We start from the raw sequence: 22,273 nt of genomic DNA, 5'->3' as shown, positions 1-22,273 counted from the left end.
TAACCCACAGCACCACCCGTGTCCCTGGCTGATATGGTAGCCCTCTTCAAATATTGGAAGGGCTCTCGTGTGGAAGGTAGAGCAAGGTGCTGCTGCTCTGGAGGACCCAAACCAATGGATTCCAAATACAGTGGTACCTCAGGTTAAGTACTTAATTCGTTCCGGAGGTTCTTAACCTGAAACTGTTCTTAACCTGAAGCACCAATTTAGCTAATGGGGCCTCCCGCTGCTGCGCCCCCGGAGCCCGATTTCTGTTCTCATCCTGAAGCAAAATTCTTAACCTGAAGCACTATTTCTGGGTTAGCGGAGTCTGTAACCTGAAGCGTATGTAACCTGAGGTACCACTGTACAACAAAGGAGATGCTAACTAAACATTGCCAGGAACTCTGTGACATTAAGAGCCGTTCAACAGTGCAAAAGGCTCTGGACTCTCCTTCACTGGATGTTTTTAAGCAGAGGCTGGATGGCCATCTGTCAGGGACTCTTTAGCTGTCATCCCTTCCAATTCTGCCGTTACAGTGGTACCTTGGTTCTCAAACGCCTTGGTACTCAACCAACTTGGAACCCCAACACTGCAAACCCAGAAGTGTGTGTTCCAGTCTGTTAACTTTTTTTCAGAAGCCGAACGTGCTCCGTTTTGAGTGCCACGCTTCCGTTTTGAGTGTTACGTTGAGATCTGTTTTTGCTATTTATTTCACATTTTTGCTTTTGTGGCTCTGTTTGTTCTGTTTTTGTGACTGTGTGGAACCCTGTTCAGCTACCGATTGATTGTGTGACTGCAGTACAGTGGTACCTTGGGTTACATACGCTTCAGGTTACATACGTTTCAGGCCCCATTAGCTAAAGTGGTGCTTCAGGTTAAGAACAGTTTCAGGTTAAGTACGGACCTCCCGAACGAATTAAGTACTTAACCCGAGGTACCACTGTACATTGTTTATTGCTTTCATTTTATGGATCGGTGGTCTTGTAAGACAGTAAAATTCATGTTCAATTGCTGTTTTAGGGGTTGTTTTCAAAAGTCTGGAACGGATGAATCCATTTTGCATGACTTTCTATGGGAAAGCGCGCCTTGGTTTTGGAACGCTTTGGTTTTGGAACGGTCTTCCAGAACAGATTAAGTTTGAGAAGCAGGGTACCACTGTATATGATTCTATGGCCATGGAACAGGACTTAGCCTTGAATCCTACCTAGAAGTAAACCCCACTGAATTCTGTCTGTTTTGCTTCTGAGTGGACAAGCGAATTACAGAAGGGTTGAAAAAGGCCCGAGAAGGGTGGAAAATTCCCTTTGTGCGTTTTTTCCCTGAGTGCAGCCCTTTTTTTTACCATTCGTTCTGAAATGGCGCCAATTTTTCTTTCTCTCTGTTTTTTTTCCAGCCGGGCTTGGGCTGGGTCTTGTGTTTTTTCTGACCTGCTCACCTGCCCTTTACGCCGGCCTGAAATGCCGTTTATAAATAATTTGCAGGCCCCATGCCTGCCTTTCTGTGATATTTTCATCCCATTTATTAGAGTTTCCTGGCGTGCTCCCGGGCCATTGTTCTCTCCTCCTGGCCAAGGAAAGCAAAATGTGGCTGGCCCAGGGATGGAATCCTGTTATCACAAGAGCCCACGCCAGCAAAAGTTGCCTCTGGCAATGCGGCTGGCTGCAAAGAGGGGAGCAGGGAAACCGAGGAAGAGGGTCTCGCCTGGGTCCCAAGGGAAGGTCGGGGAACGACCCCCCCCCCAGCCCCAGATAAAACACAGGCCCTTGACTTTTGCAGGGTTTTGTCGCAGTTTGGAATAGATGCTGCAAGCGCAGGGCAGAAATCAGTTGTTAAGGCTTCTTTATGGAATAAAGGAGCCAAAAGTTTGTTACTCCTGGCAAACAAAGCCATTCTGAGTCCAGTGGTACCTCAGGTTACATACACTTCAGGTTACATTCGCTTCAGGTTACAGACTCCGCTAACCCAGAAAGAATGCTTCAGGTTAAGAACTTTGCTTCAGGGTGAGAACAGAAATTGTGCTCCAGTGGCGCGGCGGCAGCAGGAGGCCCCATTAGTTAAAGTGGTGCTTCAGGTTAAGAACAGTTTCAGGTTATGAACGGACCTCCAGAACGAATTAAGTTCTTAATCCGAGGTACCACTGTATGTATATATATGTATATGTATATGTATATGTATATGTATATGTATATGTATATGTATATGTATATGTATATGTATATGTATATGTATATGTATATGTATATGTATATGTATATGTATATGTATATGTTTATGTTTATGTATGTGATATATGTGTGTGTCTGTGAGTGTGTGTGTGTCTGTGAGTGTGTGTATGTATGTACAGTGGTACCTCAGGTTACATACACTTCAGGTTACATACGCTTCAGGTTACAGACTCCGCTAACCCAGAAATAGTGCTTCAGGTTAAGAACTTTGCTTCAGGATGAGAACAGAAATCGTGCTCCGGCGGTGCAGCAGCAGCGGGAGGCCCCATTAGTTAAAGTGGTGCTTCAGGTTAAGAACAGTTTCAGGTTAAGAACGGACCTCTGGAACGAATTAAGTACGGTACTTAACCCAAGGTGCCACTGTACAAGCTTTCATGTGGCCATCAGGCAGTCCTGAGCTTAACAAAAGAACAAAACAGCAGCAGGAAGGAAGGAAAGCCTGAGAGAGAGAAGGCTGTTACTTACGAGGGAATCTTACGAAGGATAGGTTCCCTTTCTGTCTGTCGTCCCCAGCTCAGGCACCGTATTATTCGCTCCATAAGATGCACCTGACCATAAGACGCACCTAGTTTTTAGAGGAGGAAAACAAGAGAGAAAATATTCTGAACGAAACAGTGGATGTATTATTTTTGTGGTTCATGCTGTGGCCACAGACATGTGATCTGATGGTGAATTTGGGGTGACCCAATGCAAAAATCCTGAGGATCCATGTGGATCCGTGCTTTGTAACCACGTTTTTGCGCCATTGTGGCCCCACGCAACAGTGGGTGCGTGATTTTTTTGGTGCAGGCTGTAGCCATGGACATGCTATGTGATCTGATGGTGAATTTGGGGTGACCCAATGTAAAAATCCTGAGGATCCATGGGCTTTTACCTCCCCCCTCCCAGGCAGCCTCCGCTAGCGTCCCTTATCTCTCTTCCGATCCCACCGATCAGCTGCTTCCTTTCAACACTCTTATTTGCCTTAGTGTCTTTTCCTTAGCTGGAGCAGTTTTTTGCTCCTCCTTTTCTTCTAATTTCTCTCCTTACTGCTTTAGTCTTCCTGTTTCCCCCTTTGCAAGTTTGCTATCTTTACGTCCCCCCTCCCAGGCAGCCTCCTTTATCTCTAGCGTCCCTTATCTCTCTCCCCAATCGGCAAACGATCAGCAGATTTGTTTCAACACCCACTTCCCTCTTTAAAAAAAAAAAAAAAGCATGATCTGCTTTTTGCCCCTGGGCAATTCGGCTCCAGGGACCACGCATTCGCTCCATAAGACGCACAGACATTTCCCCTTACTTTTTAGGAAGAAAAAGGTGTGTCTTATGGAGCGAAAAATACGGTACATTATTGCAAGCATTGTTGCTTTAGTAGCAACAGACCAGTCTCTTCCTTTGATTTAGAGATGGAGAGGAATTCACTCCGGTTTGTGCTTTTACCTGATGCCCATTTCCCAGAACAAGCTGTAATAAACGAAAACCTGCCCTTATTCCCTTATGGGGGGCACAAGAGCCCTTATAGAGTCCTTTGTAGGTTCTCCATCAGTCGGAGAAAAGAACAGAGGCCAACCAGAGAATATTGAGAAGCAAAGCAGCTAGTAAGCCTGATCTTTATGGAACTGTTGCAACAGGGTGCTCCCCTCACACGCAGGAAAGGAGGAGGACCCAGAACCCAGGTGTGCCCCCCATTATATAGACATTTTAAATTGCCCACCCTGGAGTCCAAGACCACCCCCAGAAACATCATACATACATCACAGAAGGGGTGTAGCTCAAGACCACCCCCCAGACACATCATGCCTACAACACAGAAAGGGCGGTCTACAGCAGAAATCTGAGTGCGTTGTTTATCTCCTGTAATTAAACAACGACAGGAGATAAACAACGCACTCAGATTTCTGTTGTAGACTGCCCTTTCTGTGTATCTCCTGTCTGGCAGGTTACCTCTTAATGCTTACTTGATTGGATACTCTGGGGAGCCTGGCCAGTCTTTTGTAATGATGAATACTTAGTTCCTGGGCCAGGTCACAGGCTCGCCCTATTCAAACACAGACATACCCTTAAGACAGGATTTGTGAAGGAAAAGACAATGGGGAGGCTTTTCCATTTTCCTTTGACCTTGCAGAGAAAACATTTGGTCAGTTTGGGAGCCAAAATGGCTCCTGGACTGCCCTCCTGTGCTGCCTCCGACATGTGGCCCATACATTTATGTACGTGTTTGCCTGGCAAATCCATGAACATTTGTTATATGTACGGTATATAAGACCTTAATTTTTTATTTCAAAATAAACCACAGCAATCCTTCCCAATTTGCACGGCTCCAAATTTTGCGGCACAGTTCTTCAGTGTATATGGGGGGGAGGCTTGCATAAAATTTGTGGGGTTGCAGCTACGGTTGCCCTATTCCCCATAGTAAAAACCAGGACACTGCGAACGTTGTTGAGCTTTTTCTGGAAACCCAAACACAGCCATACCTTGCTTCTCAAACGCAATCCGTTCCGGAAGTCCATTCAGCTTCCAAATATGTTCGAAAACCAAGGCACAGCTTCCAAGTGGCTGCAGGAGCTTCCGGCACTCAAACGGCAGCCGCAGAAGCAACGCCGGATGTTTGGGTTCCAAAGAACATTCAAAAACCGGAACACTTACTTCCGGGTTTTCAGCATTCGGGACCCAAAACGTACGACTACCAAGGCATTTGAGAACCAAGGTATGCCTTTAATTGTTGAGCATTTTTAAGGAAAACCCTGAAATTGTTGAGCTGTTATTACAATAACGTCAAATAAATGCAATTTTTCGATTGGCTTGTCTAAGATCCAGGGCAAAGCACCGCCTTTCGGAAATCCCGCCCCCAGACATCAATTCCACCTTTGAATTCCTAGTTATGGCACAGGGAATTATTGAGTCATGGAATCACACAAATGTAGTGTTGGCAGGGACTCCAGGGGTCATCTAGTCTAACCCCCTGAGGTGCAGGAATCACAATGAATTATCAGTGCTCCTCTGGGTGGGGGGCAGGCTGGGGGTGACAGGAGCCGCAGTGCAGCAGGTTGGGAACACCTGATTTGGGCAGGTAGTGATTTGCTGAAAATTGCTAGGCGGAATTTGTGGTTAAGTATGGCTTTGAACCTGTGGCTTTAATCATCATCATCATCATCATCATCATCATTATTTATTATTTATACCCTGCCCATCTGGCTGGGTTTCCCCAGCCACTCCGGGCGGCTTCCAGCAGAACACTAAAATACAATAACCTATTAAACATCAAAAGCTTCCCTAAACAGGGCTGCCTTCAGATGTCTTCTAAAAGTCTGGTAGTTGTTGTTCTCTTTGACATCTGGTGGGAGGGCGTTCCACAGGGCGGGTGCCACCACCGAGAAGGCCCTCTGCCTGGTTCCCTGTAACTTGGCTTCTCGCAGGGAGGGAACCGCCAGAAGGCCCTCAGAGCTGGACCTAAGTGTCTGGGCTGAATGATGGGGGTGGAGACACTCCTTGAGGTATACTGGACCGAGGCCGTTTAGGGCTTTAAAGTTCAGCACCAACACTTTGAATTGTGCTCGGAAACTGACTGGGAGCCAATGTAGGTCTTTCAAGACCGGTGTTATGTGGTCTCGGCGGCCGCTCCCAGTCACCAGTCTAGCTGCCACATTCCGGATTAGTTGTAGTTTCTGGGTCACCTTCAAAGGTAGCCCCACGTAGAGCGCATTGCAGTAATCCAAGCGGGAGATAACCAGAGCATGCACCCCTTTGGCGAGACATTCTGCGGGCAGGTAGGGTCTCAGCCTGCGTACCAGGTGGAGTTGGTAGACAGCTGCCCTGGATACAGAATTGACCTGCGCCTCCATGGACAGCTGTGAGTCCAGGATGACTCCCAGGCTGCGCACCTGGTCCTTCAGGGGCACAGTCACCCCATTCAGGACCAGGGAGTCCTCCACACCTGCCCGCCTCCTGTCCCCCAGAAGCAGTACTTCTGTCTTGTCAGGATTCAGCCTCAATCTGTTAGCCGCCATCCATCCTCCAACTGCCTCCAGACACACTTTTAACCCAGAGGTGTTTTCTCTCGGGAACACCAATAGTGTGGAGTGTGGTTGTAGCTTTTCCTACAACCCACACATGTTCCCCTGTTCCTGAGAGTGTGCAGGCTGCTGCCACTGCTTTTTTCTTTTTCAGTATCGTCAGGAAAACACCAGGGAAAGTTGAGGGATACTAAATCGGACCACTGGTCCATCCACCTCAGTATTGCCCACTCAGACTGGCAGCTCCTCTCCCGGATTCCAGCCTGGGACTTCCTTCATGCAAAACAAATGCTGCCCCCACTGAGATGCAGCCCTTCTGCAATCAAAAGCCAATTTTCCTCACAGTACCTTCCTGAGCACGCGGCTTGCAGGAAACACTGGATGTTGGATCTCTCGGAGTGTTGAAATGTTCCAAAAAATTCTGGGTGTGGCCTCGTGATACAACTGCAGGAAATGTAATGTACTAATGTAGTTGTCTCTTGAGAGAACAGTCCCAACGAGGCAGGAGGGCGCCTGGGGAAAGTGTGTTATTGTTACGTCTGCAAGTTGGAACTGCAGTAAAATGTTGCAGTAGAGAGGTGTTGTCGTTTGGTCATTTAGTCATGTCCGACTCTTCATGACCCCCTGGACCAGAGCACGCCAGGCACTCCCGTCTTCCACTGCCTCCCGCAGTTGGGTCAAACTCATGCTGGTAGCTTCGAGAACACTGTCCAACCATCTCATCCTCCGTCATCCCCTTCTCCTTGTGCCCTCCATCTTTCCCAATATCAGGGTCTTTTCCAGGGAGTCTTCTCTTCTCATGAGGTGGCCAAAGTCTTGGAGCCTCAGCTTCAGGATCTGTCCTTCCAGTGAGCGCCAGGGCTGATTTCCTTCAGCAGTAGAGAGTAGACCTATGGATTACTATGCTGCTCCATTCCACTCCAGTCTCCCCTCTTCCTGGGTTTCCCACCCACCCAGCATTCAGTCAGTATCCTATGGGCACTGAGGACCACCATTTATTCATTAATCTGAGTGTCTGGGGGTCTTTTATTTTCTTTTTAAAAATAAATTTTTATTAGTTTTACATAAAACTTATACACCATAAACATAACATTTTCACACATGAAAAAAGGGGTTCTTCTGAACCTTCCTTCCCTCCAGGGGTTCCAGTTCTAAATTTTATTCCTGCATCTTTTACCGTAACTCATGTGTTATATTATCATAGTATCCAAAATCCATGTTACAGTGGTGCCTCGCAAGACGAAAAGAATCCGTTCTGTGATTCTCTTCGTCTAGCGGTTTTTTCGTCTTGCGAAGCAAGCCCATTGAAGGATTAGCCCATTGACATCAGGGTCTTTTCCAGGGAGTCTTCTCTTCTCATGAGGTGGCCAAAGTCTTGGAGCCTCAGCTTCAGGATCTGTCCTTCCAGCGAGAACTCAGGGACGAGATGGTGGGACAGTGTTCTCGAAGCTACCAGCATGAGTTTGACCAAACTGCGGGAGGCAGTGGAAGACAGGAGGGCCTGGTCTACTCTGGTCCAGGGGGTCATGAAGCGTCGGACACGACTAAACAACAACAAGGAAAAGAGTGACTTTTTGGGATCAAATCAGAAACCGGGATGGTTTCTGTAAATCCGGGACTGTCCCTGGCAAACAGGGACCCTTGGAGGGTCTGGGGGGGGGGGTGTTTCTCTATGTGTGTGCATCTAAGCTCATCCCCACCACCACATCCCAACCCTTATGGAGCCTTTCTTCAAAGCCAGACCCGTCTCTCATTAATATCATTACGCGCTTGCTACGTGCTGTTTGCCTGTTCTTTGCCTGCCCTAAAGTACTTAGAGGGACTCCCAGGCCCCAGTAATCAGTTCCAAATGGTGGCTCTGGTGGAGAGGGGAGAACAGCTTCCTTGATTCAGAACAGGCACAATTTGCAAAGGCGAATGCCACGTGGGCCTCCACCCCAGCGAAGCAGCGTCGGAAAACAACCAGCTTGCTCTCTTTAGAAAAGCATGACCAAATACTGATTGGGGTCTCTTTAAAGGTTAAAGGGACCCCTGACCATTAGGTCCAGTCGCGGACAACTCTGGGGTTGTGGCGCTCATCTTGCTTTACTGGCCGAGGGAGCCAGCGTACAGCTTCCGGGTCATGTGGCCAGCATGACTAAGCCGCTTCTGGCGAACCAGAGCAGCACATGGAAATGCCGTTTACCTTCCCGCCGGAGTGGTACCTATTTATCTACTTGCACTTTGACGTGCTTTTGAACTGCTAGGTTGGCAGGAGCAGGGACAGAGCAACGGGAGCTCACCCCTTTGCGGGGATTCGAACCGCCGACCTTCTGATCGGCAAGTCCTAGGTTCTGTGGTTTAACCCACAGCACCACCCCATTCCTTGGGGTCTCTTTAAGCTTCCTGGAAACTGTAGTTTCTTTTGTTGAAGCTCCGGGCATTTCTGCCTTCCGCCTTTGTAGGTACACATGTCAGAACGGCAGGTATATAATTATGCACAGGAGAGCTGCCAAATGCTCAAGCTTCACAACAAGCCGGGAAGTCCTTTGATGGCAATCACGCATTGTTGCATGGAAAAAGCTCCTATGCGCTGCGTGGTTTAGAATATCTGCCTGTTCGTTCGTGCTTATCCACTGTCTGATTCTAGCGATAACAACTCTGCGTCACGGAGAACTCCACCGTGGCTTCCAAATGAACCAGGAAGTTCAGGAGGCTTCTCAGACCAGGAGACCTCTCTTTTCACAGAATCACAGAGGGACCCAAAGATCATCTAGTCCAATCCTCTGCAACGCAGGGGGCGCCATGCCTTGAGCAGCTGCAGGACAGGCAGAAATCAACAGGTGAAGCTGCTTCGCTTCGTTTCCAGGCTGATAACGGCAAGGAGTGAGTAAAGGTGGTGGTATTTGGACCCAGAAGTTCAAGTTAGTAAATCGTGAGACTCTGAATCTCTGGTCTGTGGGTTCAAGCCCCATGTTGGGCAAAAGATTCCTGCATTGCAAGGGGGTTGGACTAGATAACCCTTCCAATTCTATGACTGTACATCACCTTGCCAACAAAGGTTTGTATAGTTCAAGCTCTGGTTTTCCCAGTAGTGATGTATGGAAGTGAGAGCTGGACCATAAAGAAGGCTGATCGCCGAAGAATGGATGCTTTTGCATTATGGTGCTGGAGGAGACTCTTGAGAGTCCCATGGACTGCAAGAAGATCCAACCTCTCCATTCTGAAGGAAATCAGCCCTGAGTGCTCACTGGAAGGACAGATCCTGAAGCTGAGGCTCCAAGACTTTGGCCACCTCATGAGAAGAGAAGACTCCCTGGAAAAGACCCTGATGTTGGGAAAGATGGAGGGCACAAGGAGAAGGGGATGACGGAGGACGAGATGGTGGGACAGTGTTCTCGAAGCTACCAGCATGAGTTTGACTAAACTGCGGGAGGCAGTGGAAGACAGGAGTGCCTGGCGTGCTCTGGTCCAGGGGTCATGAAGAGTCAGACACGACTAAACAACAACAACAACCATTTGCGGGAGTCTTTTTTTTTTAGAGGGAGATGAAACCTACCCATTTCCCCCCCCCCCACCCTTTAAGTATTTCTCATTACCCATTTGGCTCCTGTTGCTGATTGGCTGCTGGAACAGCCTTCTGATTGGTTGCTCATTTTATAAAAACTGCCCCATCAGGAGGTCATTCTCAGTCTTCTTGACCACTCGCTTTGTGGGTTAAAAGTAACAATTAAACTCCCAGCGTAGCCCATCGATAGCAGCAGTTCATAGGTCTCGGCAGCCAGTTTCCTGGACTCTATAATCACATCAATGCAGCTAGGAAAGAATAACAAACAGAAGCAGCAGGATGCTAGGCTGTGGGTCGGCCTTCTCTGCCCCACCCACACCGCCCTACCCAATCTAAAAATAAAAATGAGGGGAGTAAAATCCCATTGGCTTTGATCCTCGGGCTGCCAGCATCTCTAGAAACGAAGGTCTTTAGCAACAGCATTTTCTTTACATAGTTTTCATCATATGCTGACGTCCGTTCCAAAACCAAAGCGTTCCAAAACCAAGGCGCGCTTTCCCATAGAAAGCCACGCAAAATGGATTAATCCGTTCCAGACCTTTAAAAACAACCCCTAAAACAGCAATTGAAGATGAATTTTACTATCTAACGAGACCATCGATCCATAAAACGAAAGCAATAAACAATGTACTGCAGTCACACAATCAATCCATCAGTAGCTGAAATGGGTTCCACACAGTCACAAAAACAAAACAAAAAAGAGTCACAAAAACGCAAAATAAATAGCAAAAACAGAAAGACCTCAGTGTAACACTCAAAACAGAAGTGTGGCACTCAGAACCATGAGTAGGCAAACTAAGGCCCGGGGGCTGGATCCGGCCCAATCGCCTTCTCAATCCGGCCCACAGACGGTCCGGGAGTCAGCGTGTTTTTACATGAGTAGAATGTGCCCTTTTATTTAAAATGCATCTCTGGGTTATTTGTGGGGCATAGGAATTGGTTCATCCCCCCCCCACAAAAAAATATAGTCTGGCCCCCCCACAAGGTCTGAGGGACAGTGGACCAGCCCCCTGCTGAAAAAGTTTGCTGACCCCTGGCCTAAAGTTTCCTAGCATGTTTTTTCTAGTTCTGCTGCTGATTTATTGTGGTGCGGGGCTTGAAAGAGCAGCGCCCCCACTCCGTGAGTCTGTCTCGGACAGGCTTCTTCTTTTACCTGATTTTCATGGTTCCAAGGATGGTTCTCTCCCAGCCCCCACCTAACGAACTACCCAAACAACTGAATAAATATTTTTTATTATTATTATTATTATTATTATTATTATTATTATTATTATTATTATTATTTATACCCCGCCCATCTGGCTGGATTTCCCCAGCCACTCTGGGCGGCTTCCAACAGAACACTAAAATACAATAACCTATTAAACATTAAAAGCTTCCCTAAACAGGGCTGCCTTTAGATGATTTCTAAAAGTTTGGTAGTTATTTTTCTCTTTGACATCTGGTGGGAGGGAGTTCCACAGGGCGGGTGCCACCACCGAGAAGGCCCTCTGTCTGGTTCCATGTAACTTGGCTTCTCGCAGTGAGGGAACCGCCACAAGGCCCTTGGCGCTGGTCCTCAGTGTCTGGGCAGAACGATGGGGGTGGAGACGCTCCTCAGGTATACTGGACTGAGGCCGTTTAGGGCTTTCAAGGTCAGCACCAACACTTTGAATTGTGCTCGGAAACGTACTGGGAGCCAATGTAGGTCCTTTAGGACCACTGTTATGTGGTCTCGACGTTCGCTCCCAGTCACCAGTCTAGCTGCCGCATTCTGGATTAGTTGTAGTTTCCGGGTCACCTTCAAAGGCAGCCCCACGTAGAGCACATTGCAGTAGTCCAAGCGGGAGATAACCAGAGCATGCACCACTCTGGCGAGACAGTTTGCAGGCAGGGAGGGTCTCATCCTGTGCACCAGATGGAGCTGGTAGACAGTTGCCCTGGACACAGAATTGACCTGTGCCTCCATGGACAGCTGTGAGTCCAAAATGACTCCTAGGCTTTGCACCTGGTCCTTCAGGCGCACAGTTACCCCATTCAGGACCAGGGAGTCCCCCACACCCGCCTGCCTCCTGTCCCCCCAAAACAGTACTTCTGTCTTGTCAGGATTCAACCTCAATCTGTTAGCCACCATCCAAAGGTGAACCTCACCTTTCCCATCTGGCCTCTGCCCATTACTCTCCGCCACCGTTGTGTGTCTAGCCTCAGATTATCAGCCTTTAGAATGGCGCAAGCATTCGAGAAGGATGGAATATTAGCAATGCCATTGTTGTACCATTCAGGGTAGCATTGTTGTTGGGCAATGAAGTGCAACGAGACACTTTTCTAATCTCCTTATGTAACCGGATCTGAAAGCACAACAGTGACTCTGAATTCTTTGCTGTCTCAGTCACAGAAAAGGAGGATGGAAACGACCAATTGGGACATCTCCCTCACCCATCCCTTGTGACTCACGATGGGCTCACCTGTTCACTCAGCCGATGCTCAGATGATCCCACCCTTCTCATGCCTTCGCTGAAAAGGACAGCATCGCCGCTGAGCTTTCAGTGATTTAGTCACCAGGATCTGACCCCCAGCTCCCCTTCTATTGGGGACGGCAAGAGCCGGAAACCCTGCGATGGATTCACGGTGGCTGGGCTTGTCTGCTAAGGAATTTCTTGCCATCAGGTGCTCTTACCAGCTATAAATACAGGCCTGTTCCTAGTCCATATGTCGGAGGCAGTGTGGTGCAGTGGTTAGAGTGACGGACTAGGTCCTTGGAGATGAAGTTCTGAATCTCGACTTGGCTATGAACATCACTGGGTGACCCTGGTGGGGCGGGTAGTCACTACCTCTCAACCCACTACCTCTCACCGAGCTTAAAGGAGCAGGTGGAGCGCTACGTAGGCCAACTTGAGCTCCTTGCAGGAAAAGCTGGGATATCAATGCAATAAACAAGCAAGCGGCAGCCGTAGGGGTCCAATCCACTATCCATCCTAAAGATGCCAAATGAAATGATTAAGGATTAACGAAAACACAGAGAGACATGACACCGTAGCCTCATTTATCACACCTGTAGCATTCTGGTTTTTTTTGTTTTGTTTTTCTTTCTTTTTTATTGGAAATTTTATTTACAACATCCCCCCCACCCCAGTACAGAAATCCACCCTCATTAAACATGAACATAACATACAATAAGCATAACATACAACTATACAAACAACCAAATAAAAGACTTCCTTTATCCTGTATCTGGGCTCCTTATTTACTTCTTATAAGCTGTTTCCTTTATGAGTAATTATTAAGATTTTTCCAATTCTAACTTAAATATCTACAAAGTCTCCTGCAGACATTAATTGAAACAAGTCCAGGTATGTATTTTAGGGCACAGTTTTGTGAAGTATTCTCTGCATTCTCCCCATGCTTTTTGAAACTCTTGTGTTGTGTGATCTCTAATTGCCTCTGTTAATCTAGCCAGTTCAATATACTCTAAGAGTTTGTCTTGCCATCCCCTTATTGTTGGCACAGTTTTTAGCAGTTAGAATCCTTGCCACTCCTGTGGCATAGAGGAATATCTTCTGATCTTCTCTGTGTCCGTTATCCCTAGTAGAAAAGCTTCTGTATTTTTCATAAAGTTATACTTAAACATTTTTTAAAGCTCATCATATACTATATTACAGAAGCTTTTGATTTTTTCACAGGTCCACCAAACACGTATAAGTGTCCCCTCTGTTTTACCACACCTCCAGCACAGATTTGTTTTTGTCTTAATCCGTTTTAGCTATTTTGGTAGGTGTTAAGTACCATCTATAAAACATTCATCACACCTGTAGCATTCTGAAAAACAATATAACCTGCCAGCAAACTATGGTTGGAAATCCTGCACAGGGAAGGAAAATAAAGGATTTATCTAGGTGTTTGTGGGCAAGGGGTGTGGAGCAACTGAGTGGCAGGTGGGCCAGGTGGCTGCCGTGAGCCACGCGATAACAGATGAGGCAGCTTTTGTGCTCTGGCGGCTGGGATGAAAGGTGAGTCGTGACGGCCGCCACACTTGCAAAGGATGGAGGGGACAACGCACCTCTCCTTCCCCTCTTTTTTCGGCTCCAAAGCTGCAATTTTCGGGTCTGCCCTACGACCACATCAATCTGATGGGGCAGGAGGCTTAGCCTTTAATGAGGGCATCGCTGGCCCTGCAGCCGGGGACAGCGGTCACCTGCGGCTTGCGATCAAAACACTACTTATCTCTGGTGGGGTTTTAACTTTGGAGAAAACAAACAGAGAGCCCAAATAACTGGTTTGGCGTAGCTTCAGGGCCTAAAGAAGGGAGGACGACAGGCGTGTTTGTCGCTTGGCCTGCATGTCATAGAATCATAGAATCATAGAGTTGGAAGAGACCACAAGGGCCATCGAGTCCAACCCCCTGCCAAGCAGGAAACACCATCAGAGCACTCCTGACATATGGTTGTCAAGCCTCTGCTTAAAGACCTCCAAACAAGGAGACTCCACCACACTCCTTGGCAGCAAATTCCACTGTCGAACAGCTCTTACTGCCAGGAAGTTCTTCCTAATGTTTAGGTGGAATCTTCTTTCTTGGAGTTTGGATCCATTGCTCCGTGTCCGCTTCTCTGGAGCAGCAGAAAACAACCTTTCTCCCTCCTCTATGTGACATCCTTTTATATATTTGAACATGGCTATCATATCACCCCTTAACCTCCTCTTCTCCAGGCTAAACATGCCCAGCTCTCTTAGCCGTTCCTCATAAGTCTGAAAGGGGCCTTGAATGTCCACAGAACCAAACGCAGTTTGGCTCACACTGCTGTATGTCCCTATCCTTCCTTCCTTCCTTCCTTCCTTCCTTCCTTCCTTCCTTCCTTCACAAGAGTCATAGAATTGTAGAGATGGAAGGGAACCCAATGGTCATCTCTAGTCCAACCCTCTGCAATGCAGGAAATATTATTATTATTATTATTATTATTATTATTATTATTATTATTATTATTATTCACTGCAGATGGTGACAGCAGTTACGAAAGTAAAAGACGCCTGCTTCCTGGGAGAAAAGCAATGACAAACCTAGACAGCATCTTAAAAAGCAGAGACATCACCTTGCCAACAAAGGTCCGTCTAGTTAAAGCTATGGTTTTCCCAGTAGTGATGTACGGAAGTGAGAGCTGGACCATAAAGAAGGCTGATGGCCGAAGAATGGATGCTTTTGAATTCTGGTGCTGGAGGAGACTCTTGAGAGTCCCATGGACTGCAAGAAGATCAAACCTCTCCATTCTGAAGGAAATCAGCTCACTGGAAGGACAGATCGTGAAGCTGAGGCTCCAATACTTTGGCCACCTCCTGAGAAGAGAAGACTCCCTGGAAAAGACCCTGATGTTGGGAAATATGGAAGGCACAAGGAGAAGGGGACGACAGAGGACGAGATGGTGGGGCAGTGTTCTCGAAGCTACCAGCATGAGTGTGACGAAACTGTGGGAGGCAGTGGAAGACGGGAGTGCCTGGCGTGCTCTGGTCCAGGGGGTCACGAAGAGTCGGACAACAACAACAATTCCTTTTAGAGAACTCCTAACATGGACATGGGTTTAGATTTAAACCTGATAGAAGCAGCAGCAGCAACAACAACAACCAGATTTGTAATTTCTCTTCCCTGGAAACCTGTTCTCTTCTTGTTTAATTCTGCCATGTCCGGCTGTCGTTGAAGGCAGATGACGCAAGAAAGGGGGAGCCTCAAATGTGACTAAGCTCTCTAAGAAAACTTCTCACGCTTCATCTATCCTAGAAGAAGCTTTTCTGCAAAAGAGGGAGGCTAACCACTGTGATGTGTGCACTAGCAGAGATTCCAGAAAGATTTGGTGACTCAGAGTTGAGCCACAGGAGAGAGACTTTCCCTCAAGGCACAGCTACCCATTCTAGCACCAATTGTTGTGTTGTTGTTTTTTCAGGGAAAGCCCAGCAAATCCTCTTGAGGGAACTTGCCCCTGTCTGGTCCAAGAGTTAAGTCAGCGGGGAGTCATAGAGAGCAGTTTCCTGACACCCACAGCCTTTGAAAGTTGAGTTACCTGTTGCGGACTCAGACAGACAAGAATAAGTACCACGCATTCCAGATTTACAGATTTACCTGTAAATCTGTAATGATACACTGGGCGAAAGATATTGGGTATTATATACAATTTACAGCATGGGAGAAGTTATGGAAATGTGACTTAAAATGTACAGCATGTTGTATGCGGAAAGGAAATTACCATATTTTCCCGTGTATAAGACTAAGGTTTTTTACCTAAAAAATTAGGTTTAAAATTGGGGCTCGTCTTATACATGGGTAGTGCTGAGGGGGCGTTTTCTTAATTTGGAGTCCCCAAATTATTCTGAATCCTATTGTTCTAGGACCAATCAGACTGCTGCATTTTGGATCCTATTGTTCTATGACCGATCAGACTGCTGCAGTTTGGATCCTATTCAACTCAGTACATAACATCTACAATTCCAGGAATTCCACACAAAGAGGGATTGACTCGGGCGGGAATTTGTTCTGGAATCAGCCTTGAGCCCGGATTACTCTCCTCACCTAGGCTGCATCGGCTATATTTCGTAAAATTGGTTTGTAAAAAGAACCTCAAAGCGGTTTGCAAAAAGACAGAGCAATAAAATCGAGGAAAATCTTACTCGGCTACGAGGGATTGCCAAAGAAGAAGGTTTCAAGAGGGGCAGAGGTAGGAGGAGGCCCCAGAAATATCTGGGTTGTTTTAACGCTTCCCTTCTCCACCCCTCTGCTCCTCTTTCCAGAATTGTTACCCAGAAAAACTCTGGGACTAGAGGACAAGCTGCTCTTTGATGTGGCTGTTTGCCGTCCTGTTTCCAATCACTATCCTCCAGTTGTACAGTTCGATCAAACACACCGAGACACTTGTCTCGTACATTTCCAGGTGTTCCTTAATCCTTTGTGGCTGCCGGCAGCGCATGTGGCTGGAAGATGTGAGGCGGCCCTGCAAAAATACGACAGCTTGCAAATTTGGATGGGTGGCATAACAGCGCCTCTCGCTTCTCACTCTTTTCCGAAAGCACGGCATTATTCTTTATTATACTTAATATTTAATTCTTTCCATTTTCTTATTTAAACATATTTTTACGCAACAAATTCCACGTAAAGGTAAAGGGACCCCTGTCCATTAGGTCCAGTCATGACCGACTCTGGGGTTGTTGCGCTCATCTCGCTTTACTGGCCGAGGGAGCTGGAGTACAGCTTCTGGGTCATGTGGCCAGCATGACTAAGCCGCTTCTGGTGAACCAGAGCAGCACATGGAAACGCCGTTTACCTTCCTGCTGGAGCGGTACCTATTTATCTACCTGCACTTTGACGTGCTTTGGAACTGCTAGGTTGGCAGGAGCAGGGACCGAGCAATGGAAGCTCCCCCCGTCGCGAGGATTCGAACCGCCGACCTTCTAATCGGCAAGTTCTAGGCTCTGTGGTTTAACCCACAGCACCACCCGCGTCCCATAAATTCCACATACCCAGTATTAATATCAACCCCCTCCTTTCTGCTGTTACTTAAGTTATATCTTTTCCTCTGCATATCCAAGTTAAACCTAATTATTTTTGGTCCAAAACAATCATATTTAAAATATTTCACTGCGTGCTTTTATGTCAATCCTGCTAATGGTTTAAGTTGTTTACTTTTTGAAAATATTCAATAAAGGATTTCCATTCTAAATTAAAAACTTTTTCTTATTCTTCCGGTAAGTTTTGCCATTTCTGCATATTCCAGTAATTTCTGCTGACAATCTTACTGGGTTGGGACTGTTTTTCTTCCTTCCATCCCTGGGCATACCGGTATATCATCCTCGCAGCTGTGGTCGCATACATAAATAATTCTTTTCAGAAAGGACTGTAGGGTCCATCGTCCAAGCATCATGCCAGACAGAGAACAGGCCAAGAGTGGTGAGTGTTACGGAACATCTGATTGGTTGAATTGCTCTTGTGTCACAGAGGCAGGTAGGAGGAGCTCGGACTGCCATTGGCGATCCATCAAACTTGATGGATTGTTTGAGCGAAAGACTTTGTTCCGATACATGAGATTGGATGCCCGGCCAAGATCAGCCAGCCCTTATCAGAAGCCTCAGTCAAAGAAGATGATAAAGAAGAAGATTGGCAAAATAAAATACTGAACTATGCAGGACAAATTATTACAGAAAAGGGCAACTGTTCAAGGCATATTTTTAAAGCTTTGGGTATAGATTCTTACATTAGTATAACTTTTGAAAGTCACTTGTAATAAGATGGAGCAGTTTTTAAAACTGGATTGTTAAGTATATAAGGCAGGCACCCCCAAACTCGGCCCTCCAGATGTTTTTTTGGGACTACAACTCCCATCATCCCTAGCTAATATGACCAGTGGTCAGGGATGATGGGAATTGTAGTCCTAAAACATCTGGAGGGCCGAGTTTGGGGATGCCTGGTATGCGGTAAGGTTTTGTGGATGTGCATGAACAAGTATATGATAACGGAACTGTTATGTACTGAGTTGAATAGGATCCAAAATGCAGCAATCTGATTGGTCCTAGAACAATAGGATCCAGAATGCAGTAGTCTGATTGGTCCGCAGGAGCCACCCAATCCAGCTCAAAAATCAAAAATCAATTAGATAATCCCCAGAGCTAGCTGGCTGAACTGGTCCTACGTGGGCCAGCGAGGAGGCCAGGGGAGAATTAGCTGTGGGGTCTCAGAGCGGGTGATCTTCATAAAAAGGGGAGGCGGAGGGAAGAGAAGGGAAATAAAAGATCAGGCTGAATTCAAATTAAAGGCCAGGTGGAGTAGCTCTGTCTTACAGGCCCTGCGGAAGGAGGTTAAATCCTGCAGGACCCTGGTCTCATGGGACAGAGCATTCCACCAGGTCGGAGCCATCACTGAGAAGGCCCTGGCCCTGGTGGAGGATAATCTGACTCCCTTAGGGCCCGGGACCTCTAAACTATGGTTATTCATGGACCTTAAGGTCCTCTGCGGGGCAGACCAGGAGAAGCGGTCCCGTAGGTACGAGGGCCCTAAGCCACAAAGGGCTTTAAAGGTCAAGGTTATGTAATGGTTGCGTATTATATGTTTTCATAATTAAACAAAAACTGAGAACTTGTGGCTATCCAATGAAGCTGGATGCTGGAAGATTCAGGGCAGATAAAAGGATGTCCTTCTTCAGGAAGCACATAGTTAAACGGTGGAACTCCCTGCCACTGGAGGCAGAAATGGCCACAAAATTTAACAGTTTTAAAAGAGGATTAGAGAGATTCATGGAGGAGGAGAGAGCTATTGATGGCTGCTAGCCAGGATGGCTATGTTCTGCCTACACAAGTTGGAGGCAGCAATGCTTCTGAATAAAAGTTGCTGTTAAACTGCAGGAAGGGAGAGTTGCTCCTGGGTTCGAATCCTGCTGGCGGTTTCCCCATGGCCCACGGTGAGAGCAGGATGCTGGACTTGATGGGACATTGGCCTGATCCAGTAGCTTCTTCTTACGTGTTAGGAGAACCATTCCTGTCACTTGGCACAAGGCGCATTCCTAGGTTCCTAAATTCAAATATTTCCCCAGGCTGCGCAAGATCTCTAGTTTCTTTTAGGCAGATTTTGTTCCTTTCTTTCCAAAGCTCGTTTCTCCTATGCAGCAAGAGTTTTTATAGTCATTCCGGGACGCAGACAGCCGAAAAGTCCACATCCCTCCCCCTCTTTTTGCCTCAGTACAATAAAGAAACGAGACATGGAAAATTGTTGTTTTTTTAATTAGAGAAAGTGATGCGGAGAGGGGCTGCGAGGCATTTGAATCCATTTTTGAAAAAGAGAAAAAGAAAAACAGGCAGACTTGGATGGATTCCTTCCTGATGACTTTTCCATGCCCTACAGCGACTTGTTTTCAAACCGTCTGCGAGGAGCCAAATCTTGTTTTTTTGGCTAGTAGGGGCCTTTGTTCCCGGGGTACAAGTCTGCTGGCTTCGACTTCTCACTCTGCAAAGGTGTCGCTGTTAAACTTCCCAGACTGAGGAGGACTAGTTTTCCAACTCTGTGGGATATCTGCATTTTCTCTGGGAGTATGTAATGTTTGTTCTGCGTTATGTTGGACAAAGCGAAGGGCGGTGAACTCTCCATTTAAAATGGCACGCTTGTCAGGATCCCATTGCCCAAGGTCTTGAGCGCCAGGGCTTGACACCCGAGGGCAACTGCCCATAGCTGTCAACTTACAGATTTGAAAATAAGGGACCAGCAGCCTCGAATATAAGGGATCAGCAGCCAAAATAAGGGATTTTCAGAGCACAGGTATGTTCGACTTCTGAGCCCCTCCAAGCCAAAGGCAGATAGCCCAGCCAGCAGCCAAACGAAGCCTCAAGCGGTGGTTCCCACAGCGCAGCAACCCGGCAAAGGGGATGCAGCAAGGAAAACCACTGTCACCTCTCCGCTGGGAAGCGCTGAGCAAAGGCAAGTCCCCAGGCAATGTGGCCGACTTGATCGGCACAAGGCATGCAAGCTCCACCCTCCCGCAGTCATTCTTAGACTCCTTATTGGGTGAGCAACGCAGCCAAGCAACCCAGTTGGAGCCTCCCTCCTCCCTGGCCGGCAGGGAGGGAGGGAGAGGAGCTGCTTCCTTTGAAACCCGGGAAATTTAAGGGACATCATCAATCTGGGACAGCAGCGGGACACGGCGCTGGGATAAGGGAGTTTCCCGCCAAATAAGGGACGGTTGACAGCTATGCAACTGCCTGTGTGCCCCATCAGAGAGACCCCTCGCTGCTGAGGCTGCCCCTAAGTTCCCCACACCAGGGCTTGCATTGGGGAGATGCCTGCCATTCTAATAACCCACAATGCTCTGGTGCATTGTGGGAGATTGAACTGACAGGTGACTTGATGCTGGTGGTGCCATCAACACGTTAGATTTCCAGTGGGATCATAGAATCATAGGGACCCCAAAGGTCCTCTAGTCCAAACCCTTGCAGTGCAGGAATCTCAGCTAAAGCATCCACAACAGCTGACCATCCAAGATCTGCTTAAAAACCTTCAAGGAAGGAGAGTCCACAACCTCACAAGGGAGATTGTTCCACTCTTTTGTTAGGGATTGTAGGGAAAGACCCGCCAAGGAAATTCAAGAATATTTTCAAGTATGGGACAACGGCAGCAAGAGTCTTAATAGCACAAGGATGGAAGAACGAGGAAATCCCAACTAAAGAACTGTGGCAAGAGAAACTGATGGACTATGCGGAATTGGCAAAATTGACACACAGACTCCGTGATAAGGACAACTGTGACTTTAAAGAAAAATGGGAACCTTTTACAAAGTATTTAAAGAAACAACAAAATGAACTGGACTCCTTGGCGGGTTTTGAATAAACATACACATTTTTTTTATTGGTAACATATGGATAGATAAATTAAGGATCTTTACAATTTTATAATAGGCAGAGAATAATATGTGCTGTAAAACCAGAGAGATGAGCTGAGGGAAGATCCAACCTCTCCATTCTGAAGGAAATCAGCCCTGAGTGCTCACTGGAAGGACAGATCCTGAAGCTGAGGCTCCAAGACTTTGTCCACCTCATGAGAAGAAAAGACTCCCTGGAAAAGACCTGATGTTGGGAAAGATGGAGAGCACAAGGAGAAGGGGACGGCAGAGGACAAGATGGTTGGACAGTGTTCTCAAAGCTACCAGCATGAGTTTGACCAAACTGCGGGAGGCAGTGGAAGACAGGAGTGCCTGGCGTGCTCTGGTCCAGGGGGTCACGAAGAGTCGGACACAACTAAACAACAACAACAACAACAACAACAACAACAACAACAACAACAAATTGAAAATCATAAATAACTAATAATAAAAAGAAAGTCTGAAGGTCGGCTCTTGTTCTGCTGTCCTGCATCTCATTTTGGGAGGCTTTTCCTCTATATATATATTAAAAAAGCAGGAATGACCAAATGTGGGATGAACCTCAAAGGAAACAAAAAACGGAGCCTCAATTTTCTCTCGGCCACTTCTTGAGCGACGCTTCCTGGAGCAATCTCCCCTCTCTACCTGCATGTTTTTACCTGTGCAGTTTTTGAATTGTTAAAGCAAAGAGGCCGTTGCCAAGCCAAACACCAAACACCAAGCCTCCATCCCCTCCCTGTTATGAGGAAACCTCCTTGGCTTGTTTATTTTCCTTCCAGACAAGCGAGGACTTGCTCCCCGCCCCCCCTCAGAGCTTGTCATTTGCAGGAACATTTCATAAGGCTCACCAGGAGGGACTGTGGCAAAGAGAGAGGAAGAGAGAGAGAAGAAGGCGGTTATTGGACACGGCGGGGACCAAACCACAGAAACGGACAGCGTCTCCTTTCTTGCCGAACTCAGCCAGCACCGTCACGCCCTGGATTTGGGGAATAATAAAGGGCTTACCTGCAGCTCCGGGTGCAAAAGTTCAACTGTGAACCCAACACCTGAGACATTTCTCTCTCCGCCTCGCTTCACCTGCTCTTACATGAGACTGGGTGGTGACAAATCGCCAGGAACAGAAAAAAGGCCTTTTTCGGAGCCAAACTCCACTCCGATCGTAAACATGCAGCTGATGG

General features: G+C 47.2%; 1 long non-coding RNA gene across 1 annotated transcript in view; it reads right to left on the bottom strand.

Moving 5' to 3' along the window:
- The window catches only part of LOC310687086, a 24,040-nt gene extending 1,767 nt beyond the window's left edge, over positions 1-22,273 (bottom strand). The window contains exons 1-2 of the long non-coding RNA XR_014516205.1: positions 22,101-22,273; positions 2,674-2,773 (exon numbers count right to left, since the gene is read on the bottom strand). This is a non-coding gene — a long non-coding RNA (uncharacterized lncRNA). The remainder of the gene's footprint in view (positions 1-2,673; positions 2,774-22,100) is intronic.

The sequence above is a fragment of the Podarcis liolepis genome, assembly GCF_965112155.1.
Source record: "Podarcis liolepis genome assembly, chromosome: 10".
Taxonomy (NCBI): domain Eukaryota; kingdom Metazoa; phylum Chordata; class Lepidosauria; order Squamata; family Lacertidae; genus Podarcis; species Podarcis liolepis.
The sequence above is the reverse complement of the archived record's forward strand: the minus strand, read 5'-3'. Positions and strand labels throughout refer to the sequence as shown.